The 25,329-nt window shown below is 31.4% G+C and overlaps 1 protein-coding gene across 1 annotated transcript in view; it reads right to left on the reverse strand.

The window, feature by feature from the left end:
- LOC113393694 (uncharacterized protein) overlaps positions 1–24,880 on the reverse strand; it is a 60,356-nt gene extending 35,476 nt beyond the window's left edge. The window contains exon 1 of the mRNA XM_064216756.1: positions 24,764–24,880. The gene's annotated coding sequence lies outside the window, so the exon portion shown is untranslated. The remainder of the gene's footprint in view (positions 1–24,763) is intronic.
- Between the last annotated feature and the right edge of the window lie 449 nt (positions 24,881–25,329).

Below are 25,329 nucleotides of genomic sequence, written 5' to 3' on the forward strand. Positions count from 1 at the left end.
ATAATAACATAACATAATCAGCCTGTAAATTTCTCACTGCTGGGCTAAGGCCTCCTCTCCCGTTGAGGAGAAGGTATGGAGCATATTCCACCACGTTGCTCCAATGCGGGTTGGTGGAATACACATGTGGCAGAATTTCGTTGAAATTAGACACATGCAGGTTTCCTCACGATGTTTTCCTTCACCGCCGAGCACAAGATGAATTATAAACACAAATTAAGCACATGAAAATTCAGTGGCGCCTGCCTGGGTTTGAACCCGAAATCATCGGTTAAGATGCACGCGTTCTAACCACTGGGCCATCTCGGCTCATATATTTTATATATTTATCAATTTTAATGTAGTGCAAATGTGATGTACTTATTTATACAAAAATACCAAGTATTACAATTCGGCGCTATAGCCTTATTCAATCGAAGCAGGAAAAACGATAAACAAACCTTAGATTTACGTATTACAAGCGATTTGCTATTAACTCAGCTATATTATGCACTACTAAGATTTTATGATTAATATATATTTATTTATAATACAACACTATTACACTTAACTATTTATATCCACTTTAATTACTTCCAAAATTCTGATAACAGTCTCGTCGACGTTCAAAACGCCATTTTTACGCAAATCCATAGTGAATATCACAGATTAAACAAGCTCTCGACCAATGATATCGCGTCAATTTGCTGTCAACTGTTGTTTATTTGGCTTTACTCCTCTTACGGTTAGAATAGAGTATAGATCATTCAGATAGTCTTGCACAAAGTCGTAGCAACAAGTAACGGTATCAATAAGTTCGATATAAATTGTTTATTTCTGACAACATTAATTAATAAATCACACATCCACAATCATTTGTTGATCCACTTTATGATTGTAATACGTTCCGGTTTACCCCATAAATATATTAGAAGCGTTTGAACTACAAACAGAGAGTTGTAATCAATGTGTTATTACCGTTTCAATAATAGCTGGAATAGTTTGTAGAGAGCTATTTCAGGAGCTATCATTAGTTTTACGTTAATAGAATTTTAATTGAGTCGATCGTTTTCTTTTTTAATTTGAATATATGTAAATTAATTAAGTTATTATACAAAATGATAAGCTTAATATTAATAATAACTATCGGTCATTCGCCAAGTTATATAATTAAGTAATATAGAACTAGAGAAACGAGTAAGCTTGTTAGACAATTAAGTTGGTTAAGTAAGCAAAGACAGTGACGTCTCTGGCTTTGAACGCCATTACAGTTTCAGCTGAAATCATAACTAAAGCTAACCAAATTGTATGTAATGAATATAAAAATATGAAAATCTATCATGGCTACTTGAACTTTTTAAAGATCTCGATTGCCTCGTAGATGATCTCGACGTTCTAGTTTCAAAAATCTGGTCAAGCCGGTATAAAGTTATTGGGTTTTTCTTTCGAAAATTCTCAATAACAGCTCGGTTTCTGGAAGTCGACACTTCCGTGCCTCGAAAGTCGTTGGTCCTGCACCTAAACTTTTTCCGGTCGTGTCCCATTGCAGTGAAGAAATAGGAAGTACACCTGTGTTTGCAGACGCAAAGGCCCAAAATATGTTCCGCTTTTGTAGCCGGTCTCCGTGACCGAAATTGGTCTGAACAACATATACCTATAGAGGTGAGGACGCCTGGCAGTGAAACAATAATTATTGGCACCACTTCATTATTACATATGTCTTCAAACGAAAGTGATAAGCGATCTGGCTTTATTACCATAACTTAACAGCCTTGACGGTCAAACTGTATTGTTCGGAAAGACTTCGAGCGTCCTATACAACGTTACCAGATAAAACGAAGCAAAATGATCTTTAAATGTCGTATAAAACGAGCAGTAGTGAAGTTCAAAGCTGGCATGTATTTGGCAATGGTGTAAAAGGCATCGCGTATTCCGTGGCATCAAGGATTCCGGAGTCTTACAGCATGCGCTGAGGTTAGCCACCGAGGAGGGTTTTAGCAAATAGAAACCTCACATTTTGGTTTTTGTGTGTTTCCGAAATACTCTTCACAACATTTTTCAATATTAAAAATATAAGACGCAAAGCGACTAACAATATATATTTTTTTTTCAAAATGCTTGTTGTCCGTGTCTTTTTTTTCTGCATAAAAATATTGTTTTTTCTACCGTTCAAAATGTCAAAACGAATGTTAATTGGTTAACCTAATAAATAGACACATCTATGAATGCACGCCATACTAACAATATAATTATATACACAGTTCACAGTTCACTTAGTTGTTAAAATCAATATATATCTATCTACGTCAATATCCATAGACAATTTACATTGTCTTTGGTGTATTGGTATTATCTATAAAAATAAAACTGTATAATTTATATCATTTGACACATTTTTTTTCAAAATGAAAAAATCAAAAAAATATCGAATTTCGATTACATGCTACAATAGTTATCTTAAAAAGACCACACTTTGCTATTTAAATTGCTTCACCTACTCAAAATGCACTTTGCTGTTAAAGATGCCACAGCTCAGTAAGGTAAAAATCGTGATAATATTCACAACAGCGAGGCGGCATTGCCTAGATTCTCAAGGCGCATCGGCTTGAATCACGAATGAGCGTGACCGGGGTATTGATGCTTACGATGTCTTGTCCTTTGTTATCGAGAGTTGGTTTAGGAATGCGACTACACGTCATATATCTTTTTTTAAGGTTAAGGCAAAGGGCCAAAAATTGTCACCTAATAATATTGTAAAAAGTATAAATATTTTATGCCTTTAATTACGCTTGTGAATCGATTTCAAAAAAGGAGGAAGATCTCAATTTTAATATTGTTTATAGTTGTTTTTTTATTAATGTTCGAGTATATTTCCATCATGTTTAGACGGATTGAAATTTATGACAGATTATAAGTTATGATAATAATTATTATGAGTTTTGGAGACAGCCAACGAAACTTTACAATAAATGCCGGCATACCAACCGCACTTGCTTCTATATTATTGCTATAAGTTTTTTTTTTATTCCAAACAATTTTTGTTGTAAAATATAATTCTGAATAATCTTGGCTTCTTGATTTGATTTCGGCTACGATGGCTATTTTCAACGTTGTCCAACCAACTACAAACGTAAGTGCTCTCTAATCCTTCATTATTAAATTAAGCCCGAGTATTACGGATAGTAATATCAAGTATTGCATAAGACCCCGCTGTTGTAATTGTTGTTTTATGTGAATCCCAGTAATTTTGAACGTTATTTGCATAGCCATAACCATAACCAGAAATGTAATACAGTGAGTATTGTTAGCGTTATATAATTATTATTACTAATGTTCACATTGTATTCGAAATTCAACGATAATTAATATGGAATACTTGAGGAATAAATTTAAACTCCCAAGGTTCTAATATTACTCTGTTAATTTAATTATTTATATTGATAACAAACACTAAAGCTCATCATACATAACAATCGATTGATAAACACGGGATAAAAAGGTATAGCAGTGTGACTCTGTAAGAATTCACGTCGTAACTCACATGCATGTGAAATGTTGACAGCCGACTTACAGTGATACGCCATTTTGATACATGTGTCCATAAATTATAAATTTATCGACTGGATGAATGGATAATATAATTATTTAAGTCAATGGCGCAAAGCACATTCTGAAGTTTCCTGTTCGTGTTCTGCGGTGAGTATCGAGATTCTTCTTACAGAATACCTTTACTGAATTATTTCGTATTTGCCTATCTATTTATTTAGATAGTGTTATTATCTAGGAATTCATTATAAGGTACACTTTTTACAGTGTAATAATATATTCCTTTTTTAGCCTTACGTACGTTCCTATGATAACGAATCTTTAACAAATGAAAACAATAGGTTTTAATTATTTTATCGATATGACTCACAAATATTTGTAGTAACGATCAATTCCAAAGACACTTCGCGGTTTAACTATTGATTTGAAATTTGAGAACTTCCTTATGAAAACATTTATACGTAGACATTGTTTGGATTACTTGCATATAGAGTTACATTGTTATTGTTAACTAAACTAGATGTTAGAAATTATTAGTAGCTACTGAAATGTTTTAATAAGTTATTCATTATATATGAATTGGGCACCAACGCCCATAGACATTGGTGCTGTAAGGAATATCAACCATTAGTCACATCGCCAATGCGTCACCAACATTGAGTCTATATTAGCCAAGCTATATTATAACGAGGCAGCATGGAATAATCTCCAAACCTTCTCAAAGGGAGAGGAAGTTTTAGTCCAGCAGTGGACTTAACCGTGAGACAAAGAAGTTGGCTCATCTTGTAAATTGTAGCGACACATTATATGATACGATAGCAAATTACCGATGCACTACGAAATACGATCTCAAAGGAGTAGCATATTGCGTCCCTTGTGATTATAGCTATACTAACATATCCTGTATCCCGGAACACAAAACAAAACATTACTGTTTACAGATACGATAATTATAAAGTGGGAGAGGCCTACTCAGATGTCTGTATCTACGAGTATTATTAGTTCGTGTCGCCAACTCTCGTGTTCGTACCAACGCTTGAACGCCCGCGTGCAAGGTCTCTTTAATGCGTTAAATTTAATATTGGTAATATTCCATACATATAATACCTATTTCGAACATAAGGAAAGAATATTTTAATCATTATATTAAACTTTTATCTTTTTAGCTTAGCTGAACAGCGAAATTAAATATAATAATAAATTTAAAAAAGTAAGCATTGATTGGGAAGTCACTGGCCATTAAGACACGGGGTTTCCTAGTTTGGAGGAACAAGGCTTCTTTCATATGTGTAATATTAAACTTTATACACAACCATTCTCAAAATAGTCAATACGACGCAAATCATGAGGTCTAATTGTTTTTAATGAATGTTACTAGATGGCGTTGATTTAATTTTTGGGGTACCTAAAACGCGCTGTCAAGATTTTTTGCAAATAGTACATGTTCTTATGTTAATGTTGTTTTACCATGGACTAGGTACTGGGCCGAGGTGCTCCTCATAGGGCCATCGTAATAAGTATTCCAATTCTATATTTATTCTGTATAGCAATATCAATCAAGGATATTCAATTTCAATGTACTGAATAATGGAATTGAGCTTGAACACATTCACCGTTGTTTGAACTGGAGTAAAATAAACTCATACAACTAAGTTTCCGACTCCGCAAGGTCGGACATCCTTCTTGAACCAGCTTTAAACGTAATTAAATCACGCAAATTGTATTATATAAGGTGATTAATAAATTTCAAATTAAACATTCACCATTAGAAAAGCATACTTACTAGTATAATAACTTTTTTAAATTAAACCGTACAAGAAATAAATAAAATACAAAAGAGAGTTCAGTATAAAAAGCATGCTTATTCCTGGAACAGATTTCTTGTAACATGCTAAAGAAAAAAAAGGTATTTAGCAAATAAATAAGGTCTTATAAAAAAATCTGAATTACAAGTAACAAGCAAGTACATAAATACAATTAGATTTGATATTTTAATACTACCTAAGGGTGCTTCACAGTTTCTTGACAGCTGTTCTCTGTATGGACATTCTGATCCGGTGTAGTGGAAGCTTTGCTAATACAACTTCTAAATGACGTTTCAAAAATGCATTTAAGACTCGACTTGAATAAAGCATATTTTGATTTCCCGCCCGTGCGAGATGCAAGTTCTGTAATGCCTGTTTTTACGTTTTATATCGCTCCGTAGAAACGTCGTTTCGTCGGAATTAACGACTGTATTATAAAACGCGAACACGTTAGACAATCAGTCAAGAGAATTGCGGCCGTGCAATTATATTAAACATAAAAAATATATATATAATACAAAAACGAAACTAGACGACAAGAACGCTAGTCTATGAAGAAATAAATCACTTAAAATATTTATTATACATATGTATTTATTTTTGTTTTTTAAATATAAACATTTCATTCACACACATACATACATATATTTATATTTATTCTTTATCTTTATTCATACATATATTTATTCTTTAATTAAATATGAGATAAATCTTGATATATCGCAAGACTTTTAGCTCTCTTACAATGCATAGTTTTAGTCTTCACATAAGTTCAGAATATCTTCTAAAGAGCGCTCCACGCTCGCCGAAATCTCTTTATACCCAATGTATAAACTTTTAAATAGTTTTCAAGTTTATGTAAAGCGGAATAAACTGAGATACAATTCGATATTTTACTTTTAGAAGGTTTTCTTAGTCTATCCATATTTTTTTCTAGTTAAAAACTTTTCACGGTTCCGTTTCTAGTAATTCTTGTTTATAACTCGACTATAAGTTTATCGAAAATTATTTATAAGCGTAACATTTACTTCATTTTACTTGTTCTATACAAAAATAGACCAAGTAAAATATATATAACCTATGTTATTTAAAACAGAAATGTCTTGTTAATGATATAATATATAAAAAATAAGTAATTATATTAATAACTTATTCAATAATTCGATATTATTATTAAGGTAACTTACCTACATACAAGTTAATTAATATTGGAGTTTCTGATTGTTTATTCAAAGGATTTAACGGAACAATTTCGTTTAAACTTAACCTATTATTAAACTCACAAACTTTAACAAAGGAATAATCATAATTCAAGTACACTACGACTAAAACGCAGTTATAATCTTATAAAAGATCTAAGTATATACAAATAAGGTCACATATATAAAAACATTAAGATCTTTAATAATATAACGCGACACACCTTGCCTTGACTATTTCCAACTAAAGGTAATAATTTATGAATTGTATCCTATATATCGAAATAATTTGCCATTTTTAATACAAAAGAACTTAATTGATTTATAATTAAGGTATTGGAGAAATAATGTAGCGTCAATTAAACTGCGATACTTGTCCATACTTGAAACTACTAATTTTAGATTATAAAATTAGAAGAAGTTGGTACTGGGCTGGTCATATTTATGGTATTTCTGTATTGGGCGTTGGAGGAAATGCTCAGTAGTCATCAAGCCAACCAGTTAGGTGGCCCGATGACCTGATTGGATATTTACACCAAGAACTGAGAGCTTTGGCGAGAGTAGTGGTTCGTTAATCCCAATGCTGTGCAAAAGTTTTATCTCTTGACGAGAAGCTTTGGAACGTATTCTATCACGCATATAATCTAGAGTCGTTTCTTTAAAATACATCAGACAGAATTTCTTACAACACATGAAGGTTACCTCGTAGTGTTAACTTTCACCATGGAGAGACGATTAAAACAATTTAATGCCATGCAAGCTAGAGTTACTTACACGGATTTGTACCCGCGACCGTCGGCGGAGATTCACGGATAAAGCTTACTCGTGCATAAGCAAAAGTCCGAATAGGACGTACGAAGCCTTTTTGGTATGAATAACCTATAAAAACGTGATGATGCATTCATGTAAAAACGTTTAATGTATAGTATATTACTAAATATAATGTGTTACATACTAAATATAGAGGATTAGCCTCGATAAAATTTCTTATTATCTTAAATAAATTCAATTTATAAAAAGCAAATTTTTCATCTTTATGGCCATTGAATTCCGGTTACGCGGAATACGGGTAATAAATCCAATCTTTCCCCTCCAGATGCGGAGATATACCACTCCTGTATTTCATATCGTATAGAATAATTTCCCCAATAAACATTTCGTTATATAAATAATAAATCATCCCCGGTCTAGACGGGCTTGAACGAATTTAAAGACAGAAAAATAATTAAGTTTTACATTGATTGTGAATTCAATTAAAACGTTGGAACCAAGAGGGGAATGCAATTTCTATTTCAATTACGTATTTTACTTTTTTTATAGTATTCCAGAAGTAGAAGACCGAATGGACCACCTGATGGTAAGTGGTCACCACTGCGAACAGATATTGGCACCATGAGTTTTTAGGTTTTATACATTCCTAAAATTGCCAATGCGCCATCAACCTTCGGAACTGAGTCTCTTGTGTCTGTAGTTACACTGGCTCACTCGTCCTTCAAACCGAAACAATACAATTACCATTATATAGTACTGATGTCTGTTATTATACAATTGTTATTATTATATTATTATCCGTATAATATCTGATGAGTGTGTACCTACCCAGACGGGCTTGCTCAAAGACATATATATTTACTATTACTTGAAAGATTTTCTTATTAGTTGCGCAGTTATTTTTGATATATATAATATCTAAGAACAAAGTTTAAACTTACAGTACAATATGATCGTAATTATCAGACGGTGATATGCAATATTGACTATACTAATTGTAATGCTTGAAGAATAAATGCTACAAAATACCGTATCACCGTAAATCCGTTTTCAAAATTTCACAAGTGAGACATTAAGTTAGTTCTTGCAAGTTTTTAAACAACAATAGCTTAAGTATTCTTTAGTTTGTCGGATTATATTCAATGAAAACTGAACTCGATTTAATAAATGCATTCTGAAGGTAAGGCAAACAAACATAGATTTCTTTTGTTAGTAAAGAATACAACATCGAACTCTATGGAATTCAATTTTGGTAATTTTTAAACATAAAGTATTTAAAAAAAAACTTCGATAACAAGAACTTCGAAATTTAAATATTAAAAAGAAGTAACACAATACTTTCTACGTATAAAAAAAAAAAAACGAAACCATTATGATTCAGTACTAGAAAAGGTAAACCACAGTTAAAAGAACGTGACTAAAGTTACTTAAGATTCAAATCTCGTCCTGACGGCTACGATTGTTCATACTAAATAGAGCCTGGTTAAATTTAACCGTCAGATAACCGTCGGCTAAGCGTTTAGTTTTATCTGTATGCTAAATGAGTTCGTTGCACATCACGGAAGACCTTTGTTGAGAAAATTAACTTCCATACACGATATTGCTTATCTTGTATGAATAACTGCTTGAGGTTCAAACAACAAATTATTCCATTCCATTCGAGTCAAGAGAATGTGTTAATCTGTGGTTTATGAAATATAATTTAAACGATAACATTTTTCATACTTTTTTTAAACTATTCTTTTTTTTTAATAATATTATGTTTTACTAGCAAAAGCAGAGACAACAACAATTGTTTAGGTTTTAAACAAGCGTTGTAGACTTCGCCCTTCTATAATAAGACGTTTATATATGTAATATTTCTTAACTATTTTATGCAAATATATAAGCGTTATATACACTGATATATTATATTGACAATAAATGCTTATTAATTAATTTTTATTTTTATTTTTTAGTTATGGGTATAGTGTCCACGAGGACAATGCACACTTGCCTAATTTAATTGCTATATATATATATCGATAATGAAATGACATTATATACTATTCAAAGATTACCTACGTACCCACACTACCGCGACACACCGCAAATCAGGGTTAATTTCCGCTTTTTCAAAACATTTGCGTACAATTTTTATAAAACATTCACTATTTGAGTGTTTATATGGATGATTTTAGTACGAAAATAACAGGTGTAGGTCAACAAACGTCTACCTAGTCTTCCTAGTCTACCTTATTATAAGTGGTTACCATATAACATTGACTCTTTAAGTAATATTAACTATTTCTTACACATAAACCATAAAGAAGTGGGTGCCAATATGTTGTTACTGACTCACTAATTCTTGAAAACACACCATTACAAACTGTTTAGTAGAATAACGTATGAATAAAATCCACAGTATGACTCTATACAAAGACCTAGCAAATGACCACATCAAGAAAAAATAATTTTCAAATGTTTAAATAAATATTTTTATTAATACTTTCAGCAATGAGAATAATAATAAAATAATACCATGCTAACATTGGTAATACGAAGTTATTTAAATGATAAAAAGTAATTATTTTTCTGAGCTAATCCTTCATCTCATCTAGGTTTTGAAGTTAATGCACCTGTTGCTGCAAGTTGATGACATATGGCAATTTTTGTAAAATTTTTGAATAAAAAATTCAAAACAAGGTTATATGTAATATAAAAATCAAATTTTAAAAGATGATCGTATCATTTAGATTTACCGATCATATAGGTATATTATACAAGACTGGTCACTGATCTAAATATCGTCTACTTTTAAGCAAATACGAGCAAACTTTTCCGATCTCGCATACTTCGACGTTATCTAGCTTTGCTCCAATTTTTACTTCAAAATCTGGATCACATTCATTGATTCATATCGAAATTATTAAAATGCAGAAAATATTCCGTTCACTAAATGCAGATAACATTTGGAATGATCCAGAGCGTTATCCGAATATATAATTAAATACCTTTCATCTTGTAAAAACAATTTATATTCTGACGCGTGTAAACGTAGCCAGTCTTTTAAAATTAATATTTCATATTTAGAATGTGCTTTTCCGAGTAATTATTATACAATTTGTATACAAAATATTTTTAAGCTATTTTTTATTTCAACTCGATGATCGTCCGACAGCGAACTGCCAGGTACTTTTGTATGAAATTCATTTGTAAACGACTTTATTCTATTGAGTTTCAATTCATAATGGGCAAAGGTGTGTATTTGTAAACGACTTTTTTTCTATGGAGTTTCAATCCATAATGGGCAAAGGAATCTCCTGTTAAGGATAACATTTTGAACAAATGCCACCATGTGGAAGTACAACCGTAACGAGCCAATTTTTGTGATATTTTCAAATACAATCGAGCACAGATTAATGAGGCGCAAGAAAATCATGGCTGTGCGTTTTTGAACACGTGTTCTCTCGTTAAGAAATGTTTTCCTACTGGGGTACCTCGGCTGCCTGCCACGTCCAATATGTTCTAAACCTACTTTATTTCAGCTCATTATATATGATATAATTATTCGTTACGTTTTCTACCGCCAAACTGCAATACTTAGTAGGTATTATTATGCTCTAGTTTCAAGGGTGAGTTATCTGTGTAACTTCAGGGAAAAGGGATCTCAATTTCAAGTTTTAACGATAAGTTAATATTTCTTGTAATTATATGCAACATACTGTTAATACAAGAAGATGCATCTCATAAGGTACGAGATGAATACTTACATACAGTATTATACATTCGACCTTTCTACCCAATTAGACGGTATTCAGCGGATGCATCAGTTGTACAAACAAGTTTCAAAGATGCCGACTTGCTTACGTAAATGAAACAATTATACCATCATTACATTACTTTACTAAGAACCTCAAAACATGTGTCTATACAATTATGTAGAGAAACAGCCAGAAATGTCTTAAAGTTGGACTAAAGCTTCCTCTAATCTCGACGATAGTTCGGAACTTATTTCAAACTACTACTTTAATTTCGATTGGAGGATACTGAATTTCATCCGGTAAGGGCAGGTTTCCTGGCGACATTTACCTTAACGACCACCTGATCTATAAATACAAATTATGCTTTTGGAATTTCAGTAGTGCTCACTCGGGTTTGACCCGCAGTTTTCAGCTAAGATTCTTAACACTGGATCATCTCGACTCCTAAATATGTATTTATATATCTTTTCAATGACAACTGTCAAGTTTCACATTAAGACACTTATATAACAAAACTACTTCATTTAATTATTATTCATGTATATACTTTGGAATATGGACATTTCAATATTTACATTTATTTCGTTCGAAAAATAATAATCCTGGTCAACAAAATTATTTTTGTGTTTTAAAATTTCAAAATCGAATTTTATATGTACCGTTAAAACTCTCAATCAATAGGACGGTAGTGGGATTTCTAATGAATTAAAGCGTGGAATGAATATCGTGTCTAAAATGATATATATTTTTTTATTTTTCATATTTATATTTAATTTTGTGGCTTTAAACGCAAAAAGCCAATAAATGTAACACAGCCCTAAAAGAATAAAATAATTCAACAGAAACAGAGACAATATTTATTTTTCATTCAAATTAAATTGTTAGCTACATAAAAATGAGTTTACTTAAGTATGATATCAATAAGCCTCATTATATTATTCAAACTATTTCGTACGCAATTTGTATGTTTCATAATTATATATACAGACTACAGATACATCGAATTTATTTAATTCTATACTTACTAAAAACCTTCTCCGGCTTCGCACGTGTAAAAAATGGGTCTATAAAAAAACATATTACAAATTATTATTGTTAATCTTTATACAACTTTTAGATTCAACAACAAACATTATTTTTTTGATAAATCTATTCTCTTTTCCTCCTTGAAAAACTCTATTTATTGATGAAAACCACGTTAAAATCCGTTGCGTAGTTTAAAAGATATAAGCGTGCGAGATACAGTGAAATTCAAAGTCACAACTGATAAAACTAGTTAAGTGCGAGTCGGACACGCACGCGTATAATTCCGTACTTCAACAATGTCCGACGTCCCCAGGGTGCTCATTTTATTGTTATTATAATATGTCACGATAGCGGCTTTAGTTTTACGTAATCTGTGAAAATTTCAACCAAAATCATTTTGACCAGCTATAATGGATCTGATAAATATGATAGACACACAGGCAGATGGTGTAGGCGCAGTAATAGATATCCCTTACCTGGTATCGGTACTCATAGAACTATAATTTTAGGGCATTTCGTAAAAAGTTTTTGTAAGACGTCTATGTTATGAAATTTCGGATCTATGTATACGGACATATGAAATTATTTCGGATTATCCGATTGTTTTGGATAGTTTCAATTAGAAGTTCAGCTTTTATGAAAGATTTGTGTATATTCTTCTGTATAAACATTATATTATCATAAATATATTGCGAAGCAGCCGTTAATAATTATGTCCTAGGGCTAATATTGCAAATAGTTCGGATAGCTCTTTTGTGCAGAATAAGTACTATTTCAATATCTGTTGCATTACCCCATAACAACATTCCATATGATATAAGACTATGAGAATTACTAAAATAAACTAGTCTAGCAGTGCTTACGTGCGTGAATTTTCTAATTGTTTTTATGATAATTAACAATGATACGAATAGAAAAATTGTAGTTTTGTTAAAATAAAAACAATACATGAAAATAGAAAAAATATATCTTAAATTAAAGATAGCGTGGCATAATTATTTTCACGTAAGCCACCTTTGCAGTTACGAACCGCAGTCATATTTACAACAAAATAAGAGCGCGCTTTAAAAGTGCTTATAAAAAGTGTACTTGTTCATTAAAATTGAAAACTTTTATTTAAAACACGAGCGAGATTTACTTTATATTGAAATTATATTATTAGTGGCATAATTTCTTAAATAAAATGGGCCACCTGATGGTAAATGGTCACCATCGCCCATAGACAATGGTGCTGTAAGAAATATTAACCGTGCCTTAAATCGCCAATACTCCACTAATGTAACGTCCCTTGTGCCTGTAGTTACACTGACTCACTCACCCTTCAAAACGGAACACAACAATACTGAGTACTGCTGTTTGGCGGTAGAATATGTGATGATGACGTGGCAACTACCCAGACGAGCGTGTACAAAGCTCTACCACCAAGTAAATATAATGTTTATTAAGTTCGGTATACCTATTTCTTCACTGGTTTAAGTATTTTTAGCTGTGAATTGATTGTGTCGTAATACGTACAACATAGAGAATATTGTTCTAAATAAATATTATGTAAAAAATATATGCAAAGCTGATTTGCCGGCTGTCGCGATCAATTTTAAAACAGCATCAATATCGTAGATATGATTCATTTATACGATATGAAGCAATCATATTTAAGGCATATCTAAGTAGAATTTTGAAATTCTTGGACGCATAGTTGGCAGAGCATCTTGGTTGCAATACTTGATCGAATGCAGCTTCAAATTGTATTGCGTATTTTTCTTCATTTTAATAAATAATTTCGTTCGACAAAAAGTATATCATAATGGGCTGCATTCTAATTAAATAATAAATAAATAAATAAATAAATAAATAAATATTGGACAACATCACATACATTACTCTGATCCGAATATAAGTAGCTAAAGCACTTGTGTTATGGAAAATCAGAAGTAACGACGGTACCACAAACACCCAGACCCAAGACAACATAGAAAACTAATGAACTTTTTCTACATCAACTGGACCGGGAATCGAACCTGAGACCTCGGAGTGGTGTACCCATGAAAACCAGTGTACACACTGCTCGACCACGGAGGTCGTCAAATTCAACAATAATTTCAACAAAATTAACATTCAAAAAAATAGTATTATACAAAATAATTTTACATTAAGATTTTAATATAATGTATTTTGATCACGAATCAAGCCCAAGCAAGCGCGACTATAATTTAATACTTATTTTTTGTTTATAATTAAGTCGAAGAAAAATGTCGTGAGGATACCTGCAAGTGTCGGATGTAAAACGTCACATCTGTCAAAGGCATCACGTATCAAGGGCTACGTTTAAAGGCTATTTATTTTACTACGAACACAGTAATACATAACAGCTAAAAATGGTTAAAGCGAAAGTAACTGTCTGCATGTCTGTCTGTTGCTTTTTCATGACCAAACCACTAAACCGAATTTGATGAAATGTGGTTTGAAGCAAGCTTGAACTCCATGGAAGAATATAGGCATAACATTTATGCATAACACCAGACGACCACCCCTAAAATGCGAGCGAATTTGCGGGTGACTATCTTTTCTATAAAAGGTTTAAGGTAAAAGTTACAAATCTTATTCCTTTTATGAGTCTAAAAATATATATTAATATATATTGATATTATAAAGCTCGATAGAATGTATAAAGGTTGAACGTACTAATTTAAGGAAAAGCCAGGGCGATTTGAGAAATCGTTTTTGTATCATATAGCCCGTTTATTGATAAAGGTTATTTAGGTTCACGCTACGATTAATACGCTTTGTAACCAAACACTTATCCATATGGCAAATTGTATAGAACAGACATGCATGAGTGAAACCGCATAGCATAACTAGTTTATAAAACTATTTGTATTTATTTTTAGTATTTGATATAACAACGTTGTTTGCATAAGAATTATTTACATTAAGGCCTTAATTAAATGCCAATCAAAATTAAAAATATCAATATACGTAGTTAGTATACAAATGATCACCGCGTAGAATGATATGATGAACTCCTGATGAATTTTGAACTCAGCCGCCATGACTAACTGTGCAGACGTGACAAGTGTGTGTGCAATCACAGATTTTATGAAACTTTTTTATAAATCGGATAGGACGGGAATTCTGACAAGAAAAAATTGAATTCAAGCAGAGGACTCAAACTCCGGGCTATTGAGAATTTCTTGATAGAAGTCAAATCACTTTTTACTAGCTCGACTCGGAGCTTAAACGCAGGACATCAGGATCTTTGGTCTTACATAACATAACATAATAAGCCTGTAAATTTCCCACTGCTGGGCTAAGGCCTCCTCTCCCGTTGAGGAGAAGGTATGGAGCATATTCCACCACGCTGCTCCAATGCGGGTTGGTGGAATACACATGTGGCAGAATTTCGTTGAAATTAGACACATGCAGGTTTCCTCACGATGTTTTCTTTCACCGCCGAGCACGAGATGAATTATAAACACAAATTAAGCACATGAAATTTCAGTGGTGCCTGCCTGGGTTTGAACCCGAAATCATCGGTTAAGATGCACGCGTTCTAACCACTGGGCCACCTCGGCTCATCATCATCTCGGCTCCTCATAAATGAGGAGAACATTGCGATAATGCTAAACTTGTACACAATGTAATAAAATAATTGCTATTCTTTTATGACACATGAATAGAAAGAGACAGCAATATGTTTAGTACCTAATGTCGAATTATTTTAAAGAATACGCACAACAAAATTGGTATCATCGTCGTGTTTTAATGCAACAGAACTTGCGGTTTTAATGCAAGCAAATGTGAGGCTTTGCACTTCAATTAATTTATATGTAGGGATGCCTACTTGATTAAAAATAAAATTAACGTGTCTACTCAAATAAACCCAACTGTATAATATAATTAAACTATTTAATTATGTACACGATAATATATTCTGCATAATATTACAGTCTCGATATGTGAATTTCCTATATTAGTATTATTAGTGGAAAATGTTAACAAAACTGAAACTATGAACAAAGTTAAAACACCCGAAAAATCAACCATACGAACGCCTACAAGTGCGCTCGGCCAATTTAATTTATTATTATAACAGTTTTCTATGTATAATACATGAGCAAAATTAATAAATCATTATATTATGTCGAATATCTAATGTTTTCCTGTTTGGCCGAAAAAGTTAACTGGGAGGCATGACATTAAAATTTCAACTGAATAATTTTGTTGCATACTAACATTATACATAAATAAAAATCTGCTACAAATATATAAGTTTACATATATGTAATCAAAAACCAAGTAGGTACATGGTAGGTAGGCAGAAGGAAGTATGAAATTCTACCAACTAGTGTAATAGTAGAATAACAAATCAATATTAGATATCTTAAAGGTGCCAATCATTGTACAGTTTACCCTATTGCTTTTTTTATTAACCGTATGTGCTCATATATATTTTTATGTTATTTTTTTATTTATCTATATTTAACTTCTTTCCGACTAATTCTTTATACTTTCTCGGTTGTGCGATACAGTCAAAATATCTACTAACATAAGAAAATGAGGAAAAACACTACAAACATTATAAATCAAGTACCAAAAGGCGTGGTATTCCGACAGCTAAGAGAACAGAGTTTACGATACAAAAACAGCGCTCCAGCTATTATCAATGATATTTTATCTAAAACTATATCGTGCAAACGACTTTGTAAGTGAATATCAGATAATATGAAATAATTCATCTATTTTCTTTTTTATAGTCTAGGGCGGGATTTTGTTCACGAAAATTATTTTAAGAGACATTGCAGAAGGTACATTCTCTTTTAGTCGAACTTAAGTTAACAGAAAAACTCAAATAACTATAAAAAAGATCAAATACAAGAAAACTAGAAAAAATATAATTGTAAATATGACAAAAATGGGCACACATATTTGTTATAACAAGATGTTAAAAATCATTTAGATTTTTTTTTTTATTTCGAAGCTATTAGAAAGCCTACTATTTAAAAAAATAGCTTCGATAGCTCTACTTTATACGAATTGCAAAAGAATAAGAAAGACAGGATCTATTATAACCCGTATTACAGTCATCCCTTTTAAACTTGACAATCAATTTGGCGGCAAATAGGTTAATATCATTAGTTCCAAAACATTTCCCTTTAAAAAAAAATGCAAAATAGTTTGATCTTTGCATCGCCAATAATATTTGTACCAAAAACACACTTTATATTTCTTTATTTTTATATAAATGTATAGTTGTATTATATTTATAATAACTTTTTATAGACAACAGAAGGCAAGCAGACGTGCCACCTGACGGCGAGTGATCACACCGGACATGTGCAATGTAAATATTAAATGGCAATAGTGCAAGCAACCGTGACAGCTTAGTGGCTAAATTTCATACTTATCTTCTATATTAATAATTTCGTGCAGGTCTACGATAGACCCGATAACCTAACACAATTATAAATCGTTAAAGAATAATGATTTTTTTAGTCGATAACATACATCCGCAAAACCGGTATAATAGAGATATTTCGATATTAAATCCATAAAATTCAATGACATGACAGTTCATCGGGCGGCCATGTTTGACGTTTACGGATGCGTTCAAAACGTGTGTTCCCAGTAATCATTTCGTGCAAGGGTACGGTATACTCGATCGAAACTTATGAACAATAAATAATAGATGAAAAGTTAAGGATAAATCCTATTTGTTTAGTTCGAGCTAATCCGGGTTTTCATCTAGTATAATAATAAATTGGCACAATCATACTTCACACCGAAACCTGTGATATTGGCGTTAGTATAATATAATTTTTAAGACAGATCAAGACAATTTATTTAAAAAAAAGTAATTTAAGATTAACGACCTTTGTCACAATAAAAGAAATCAGGAAATATTGCTTTTGTAACAATAGAATGTTCTAGAGACCCAATTACGCAAAATGTAACATCGTTATTTGATCGCGCTTGAAACCCCTATTCATAGCAAGCCACAGAAACCGCAGCTCTGCGGCCTATTTGTTCTCATCTGTCACTGCTGAGTCCTGATTACCTCCTTTGATTAGACACATTCTTAATTTATCTAACATACATTAATAATATATGTTACTCACTATTAATATATTAATTGTTTCTATAAAAAATAATGCTCGAATTTAAATAATGTATTTTATTCGTTCGTTAATTAATTAATTAAATAATTAAATTGTAACTTTGAAAATTTATTCGCAATTGCGTTAAGGACTTTGGCGATCAATTGTAAGTAAAGCATTGTTAAAAAAAAAGGTGTTACAAAGCAATCTGTGCTTGTATAATTAAAAAACGATATTTTATCGATATCTAGCTACTCCACCCCACTTTCTACAAGAGTAGAATAACGGTCTACAGAAAACATTTATATTGAGACAAATTACAATTATTGATTATAGTTGTTTTTGTAGGGTTCTTTTTGCAGGCTTACGTCGAATAAGATGCCAAAATGTCATCAAAATGATACAGGAACGTGTAGTAGATAAATATAGAAACATTAATTATTATTTATTACTTTTTATATATTTATTATTAATGCATTTTTTTGAGAGCCGAGATAGTCCAGTGGTCAGAACGCTTGCATCTTAACCGATGATTGCGGCAGACCCAGGCAAGATCTACCGAATTTTCATGTGCTTAATTTGTGTTTATAATTCATCTCGTGCTCGGCGGTGAAGGAAAACATCGTGAGGAAACATGCATGTGTCTAATTTCAACGAAATTCATGTGTATCCAATTTACAGGTTATTGAATGTAATTAATTTGATCACAGTTTCATGTATCCTTATTTACAACAGCTTGTTATACCTATCAAAATAATTTCAACTATTCATTCACGAAGGCGCATCAATCCACGTTAAACTGCTGGAGTTATGATAAAATAAAGTTAATAAATATTATCCCATTTGGATGTTTTTGTTGTCTCTACTCTTAGTCATCACACGCACATAGACATCTTGTAAGCGTCGAGCATCACTCACACATACGACGATAAAAAAAATACATGGAGGGGCGTGCCTTCGTGAGTGAATAGATATATATACGTCAGATGAAATGAACTACAGTACCATGGAAAGGTAAAAAATAATATCAAAATCTGGCTAAAACTATCTTATAAAATCGCCTCGTCTGTTGGCTGGAGACTTCATTTTTCGCTCAGAGAATCGGAATTGCGATTCGACGGGGAAATAGTGCTAGCATTTTTGCTACAACTCCGAGCTGCTCTATGTTTTATCAGTACCTTGTCACTACATTTTTTTATATCTACAGTTAAGTAATATTTTAAAAATATAACCTCTGTTTATAATATAAGTATATGAAACTTGGATATACGCAAATAGATCACCTTATTGCTCATAGGCCTGGGGACATTGAAACAAAAAAACAAAAATAATTATTGCCAATACACCACCGACATTTGGAATTAAGATGTTAAGTTTCCTTATGCCTACAATTAAACTGGCTCACTCTCCTTAACAGTATTAAGTATTACAGTTTGACGATAGAATATCTGATGAATGGATGTTACCTGCCCAGACGGGCTTACACAAACACTTATCACGTGACCACAAGTGAATAAGTTAGGTCTTGAATCACTACGTATACTATTTTGTAGCTTTTATTATTTCAGTAAAGATTAACAAAACATTCAATTTATTAATTGAGAAACAAGCCTTCAATGACATTCAATCACACCTGTACAAGTGTACAGGGTCATATTTATTTTTATGTCATGCTTTAAATAAGAATATACTTAAATGTTCCTTAATATTAATCAGTAAAGAAATTGAAAAAAAAAAACAAAATCGCTCGAGTTCTTACTGAGAACATCTTGATCATATTTCTGTATTGTGGAGGCAAAAGAACCTTTCCTCTTTGTAGTCGATTAAAAGTCGGCCATTGTTTAAATATATATATTGGGTCAAAAGATAAAAAAGCAACATATTTGAGGAGTATATTAAACCGTTCAAAATTCATATGAACGTTCCAAATCTTTATTCAATTCCTTATTACGATTTTTTTACCCCTAAAAACTTGCGAATTACGCTAAAATGTATTTTCATAATAATTTATAATATTTCATAATAACAATTAATAAATAATTATTTCTTATTTGAAATGATGTTATATAAACATAGCAGACAATTGTTCGTTGACAGTTCATTTGAATTGAAACTAAATATCCATTGTGTTTACTTAAGTTATTTAAGTGAAACATCGTTGGTATGACAAGCGTTTTTCATTGTAGACATAGGAAACAAAGCGATAAGCGTCGCTAACCGTTAATTTTAAGGCGTTTTGAGTATTTTGTAATTAGTCGACGAAAGTAATGAGTTCATTTACATGTTGTAAAAGATAGTTAATGATTATTGGGTGGAGAGTTTTTAAATAATTATATATTATGTCTCTATTTTCTTGTCTACACACCTATTAAAATTTATTAATTCTTTTCCTAAAGGTGACTTGGAATGTATGACAACCATTCGTATGATATGTAAGTTATATTAATTGTATTTTTTTTTTGTTGTTTCGTGCAAAGAGGTTTTATTTTAATATATTTGAATGATAAACATGTTATAGTTTATAGATAATTATCTAGTTTCGTCTGCGGTTTCGTTTGCTCTTTAAGGTTTGGTTGTCAGACATTATTCACATAATATATTTATAAATTATAACCTATCTGTTATTCTGATGTATAAAGTATAATTGTAAAGTTACATAAAAATCTATTCAGTAGTTTTTGCATGAAAGAGTAACAAACATACCAACTTTCGCCTTTGTAATATAGTTAGTCTAGTTAGTACTAGTCGCATTTATTTTTTAAATTAATATTGTAATTAACATAATTTAATATTTTTAAGAACTAAAATAAACAATGGAAAGCAAATAATAATACTTAACTCTTAAATACAACAAATTATTATAACGATTCATGAAGGTTTAATTTTTAATAAACACTCTGTAGGTTATCCAGATTTCAATACTGTATTACATTGAAAAGATATCTGTGTCGTTAAATATTTATACAAATTAAAAAAGTGGTGTACACTTGGAATTCTCTAGATTTTATCTGTGTTTGTATGTTATTATTATTTTTTACCTGTTACAATATAATAATGTCGAAGACTAACCAAGAAGTTCCTGTTAAGATATACAACGGATTTCAAAATGTTATCCCTTAATCGGGCAGAGCTAAAAATCTGTTTTTCACGGAATGCGAATATACTCTTGGTTCATGTTGGATATCAGTGTATATAAAATCATATATAAATTATTGAAACTGAAAATATTAAGGGTAATAATATTATGAGATTGTAAACACTATTCGCGAAGTTCACAAGTTTATTTAGTTTTCTATTTAAATTATAATCCTAGTATCTACTACTATATAAATATACTACAGTATATATTATTGCAAATAAAATAATTATATGTAATTTGCTTCTCTTTACCAGAAGAGAATGGATGCCTTATGGACACTAGTCATCTGTTCCCGACAAAGTTATCTGCCTGTTCGTATATCACGCGAAAAAATAAACATTTAATTTGAAATAATTATAATTTAAGCACTAAATACAATCATTCACGCAATACCATATAACGTTTGATGATAACGAAAGTAATTTACTCAATTAATAATTAAATTCTGCTCACAACTGACAAAAAATTGTATATCTCTATAATGCTATCAAATTATATCTACACCGTACATTCAATATTAAACATATATATTGCTAACTCCTTCATGTATGTAGAACTATGTATAGGGTTTTAATATTCCCATATTTTATACTCTCCGAGCGGTTGAGAGCCCGTTAAGCCTCCGTTCTCGATTATCAGCGGAAAATGATGAAATTCATTATACGTATCAATTGTCCCTGTATTTATAAAGAGAATATTATACGATTTTGATTATTAATGTACTATCATTATGTCATCCGTTTGGTTATTTTTTTTATGTAATATTGTTTGTGTTGTTGATCGGCAACCACGGCAATGATTCCGGCTTCGGTTTCCGTTTGAAACAGATATTTCTATCGGATATTTTATGTACATGTTTAGTACTAATTGTCACTTGCGGCTTCGCTCATGTGTTAGGGGTTGATCGTTAATATTAAAAAGTATCCTATAACTTACCGTGACGTTCAAGCTTGCTTCATATCAAATTTATTCAAATTCGATTCTGTGTACCGAAAGACAGATTTACTTTTTCACAATATTATAATAGATTAAACAAAGTCGCTTTCTGCTTTTGTCTATACCCTCGCTTTCTGCTTTTAAGCCACGCAACCGATTTTGTGTATGGTTTTCTCAAATGTAAAGGCACATAATGTCTGAAGTAGGTGTGGTTAAGTTTTATCCAATAAACTGTTGTTCGTATGCTTAGGAGAGATGTCGATACAATATTGGTTTTCAATATAGCATGTTACAATCATAATAACTATTTATACATATATATTACAGATTAATAAAACACTAGAGCTTATTTGCGAAGCCATTTTCCACAAGTTATTATTAATCCTTATTCAAATAAATATATAATATATGTTATATAGTTACATCAAACATTTACAATGATAAAAATAGTCTTTTACTGTATATCATTCAAGTAAATATTTTAGGAGATATCATCGATTCCAAATTATTAATATAATATATAAATAAAACTTTGACCTTGACGGTAAAATTACCCGAATAAGGATCTATAAGCCGCAGACAAAGATTGATTTGGTTTACAGTAAAATTACGATTCAAAACTTTTATTATATTATTTATATTCCTCATTTATGATATACTTATGTTTATAATTTAACCAATAAACTTTATTAAATGAATATACCTGCTTAATATTTTTTTGCGAAGGGCACATTTTTTTTTTTTAATAAATTGTAACCCTGGGGAACCGGTCGCTAATGGATGATAATGATACCGCTGAGTCTGTATTTTAATATTATTTAACGAAACATATATTTGTAATTTAAAAAGTATCACCTCCTGACTGCCGATTCTTTTCGGTAGAATCTACATGCGTATCGATGATAGGCATACATTTAATAATATAGCGATTCAAAAGTGCTTGTAATAATAGCCTACTTGAATTTTAATCACTCGGACCCCGATTTTACTCATAAATGCCTATCCTACTGCTGCTCCTCCTTTCCCTTTGTGGAGGAGGTTTGGAGCTTATTCCACAACGCACCTTTGGTAGTGGTGGTTGTTGAATACACGTGTGACAGATTTTAATTGAAATTAGGTGTTTTTCTTCACCGCCGAGTACGAGATGAAATATAAACACAAATTAAGCACTATACAAATAAAATATTACTTTAATCGAATTATATACATATGCTTACACGTATATTTAATACGTTAACCAAAGCCTCTCGTAATGGCGTTAAATAGTCAATGAGGAAGACGTACGTGATCCTTAATTTATAGCTCATATTTTATTTAACAAATCTGGCTTGTGTGATAATTAATTTGGAGGAAATATAATAGGCTATTAATTTCCTGATTTTAAATGCTGACTTGCGTGCAGATCGATAATCTTTTATTCTAAATAGAATTCGAAATTCGAATACCATTCCAATACTAGAGAAATATAGTATCGTTTTTTTTTTAGTGCTAACTACTACCAGTGATTAAGAATTTTTCTATAAACAATAAGATTATGTTTATATATTTAGGACACAAAGGTTAGGTTAATAAAGTTATTTCTTAATTAATTATAGGTGCAACTTTTCTATATTTTTTTTTTATTTATAGTTGTTGAAGTACGTAGTCAGTCAACGACACAAAGTCCAACAGCCAAAAAATATATATTCATATAAAAATATTTGTTACATTTATATCGATTATATATAATTCAATGGAGATATTTCCTAAGTAACATACAAGAATATGGCTCAGGTTATCATCGGTCATTAGTACAATATTACGGTCGCTCCTCGACCATACATCCCGTTTCCGTTGACACTTATCCGTTTTATAAGGGCGTATGTACACTGCTTATGATCAAACGAAATTTTCCTAATAAAGTTCTTAATTATGTAATTCAACAGTGCTCTTTTGGAAGACCTTCTATCGCACACGTGAAATTTTTAAAACCGATTTACGCTATTTTGACGTATGTAATGTACATTTAAATGTTATAATTATTATCGTGTCGCTTAACGCTCTTTGACATTCCATAACCGTGTTCTGCGGTGACTTTAGAGTTTACCCTTCTGTTCTTTCAAAAGTTCGATATTTTATTTACAATTTAATTCTCGATTAGATGATTATTAAAACTATGTTAATACTTATAAGGCGATATATATATTTATTATAAATATTTATGACCAATATTTTTGTTAACATATTTTTTTAGTGATGTTTTGCAGGTTCAAAATTGTGATATCTAGTTTAGTTAGTTAGTTATCTATGATGAATATTAATGCGTCATTTGTTCCTGTACATTTTATTATAATCTGCCCCGTACTCTCTGGCTCAGAAGCTACTTCTAATACAAAATTACTTGATTGCTTGATATGATAATGAAGGTCGAACAAACAACATCAATTACAGATCCATAATATTGATAGGGCTTGTATAAATGAAGTAGATCGTTTAGAATATTATATTTAATGTGTGTATAAAGTATAATTGTTTTTTTTTTTACCTTATTGTCTTTTTGCCACGAACAAACTCCTTTCTTGTCCGATATCCGGCATTTGAGTAATGCATCTTCTCCGGGATTCACCTCAGTGTACGTGGGCAGTTCAACAAAGCGTTGCACAGCATCTGAAATAGAGTGGAAAGTTCAGAATGATATAGTTTCAATTTAAAGTTTGTCCTCATCTACATTTAATATTCAGGCCGCGTCCGTATGTTGGTCGGAACGTTTGTTACATTTCACGGTGACTAATCTCTTTGGCTTCGTGAATGGTATTTCGGGGAAATCGTATTTTTGATTAGCATAATTGCTTAAATTACACGATGAGAATCTACTTATATATTTCCTGATTTTATGTCACCGTTTTAAATGTTTAATTTTTTTAACGCTAAAAGAGAGGGTATAAATGCGATCATAGATCAAATAACACAGAGATTTTGATTTGGATGATTTTGGTAAGGTCGACTCGTACGCCGTGACGATAAACGGCACGCTTTTATTACGCTTTGCACTCTCTCCGACGCTCTCTACTCGCTTATATATATATGTGTATATTTCTACTCTCTAGTCCT

Source organism: Vanessa tameamea, chromosome 13, assembly GCF_037043105.1.
Source record: "Vanessa tameamea isolate UH-Manoa-2023 chromosome 13, ilVanTame1 primary haplotype, whole genome shotgun sequence".
NCBI classification, from domain to species: domain Eukaryota; kingdom Metazoa; phylum Arthropoda; class Insecta; order Lepidoptera; family Nymphalidae; genus Vanessa; species Vanessa tameamea.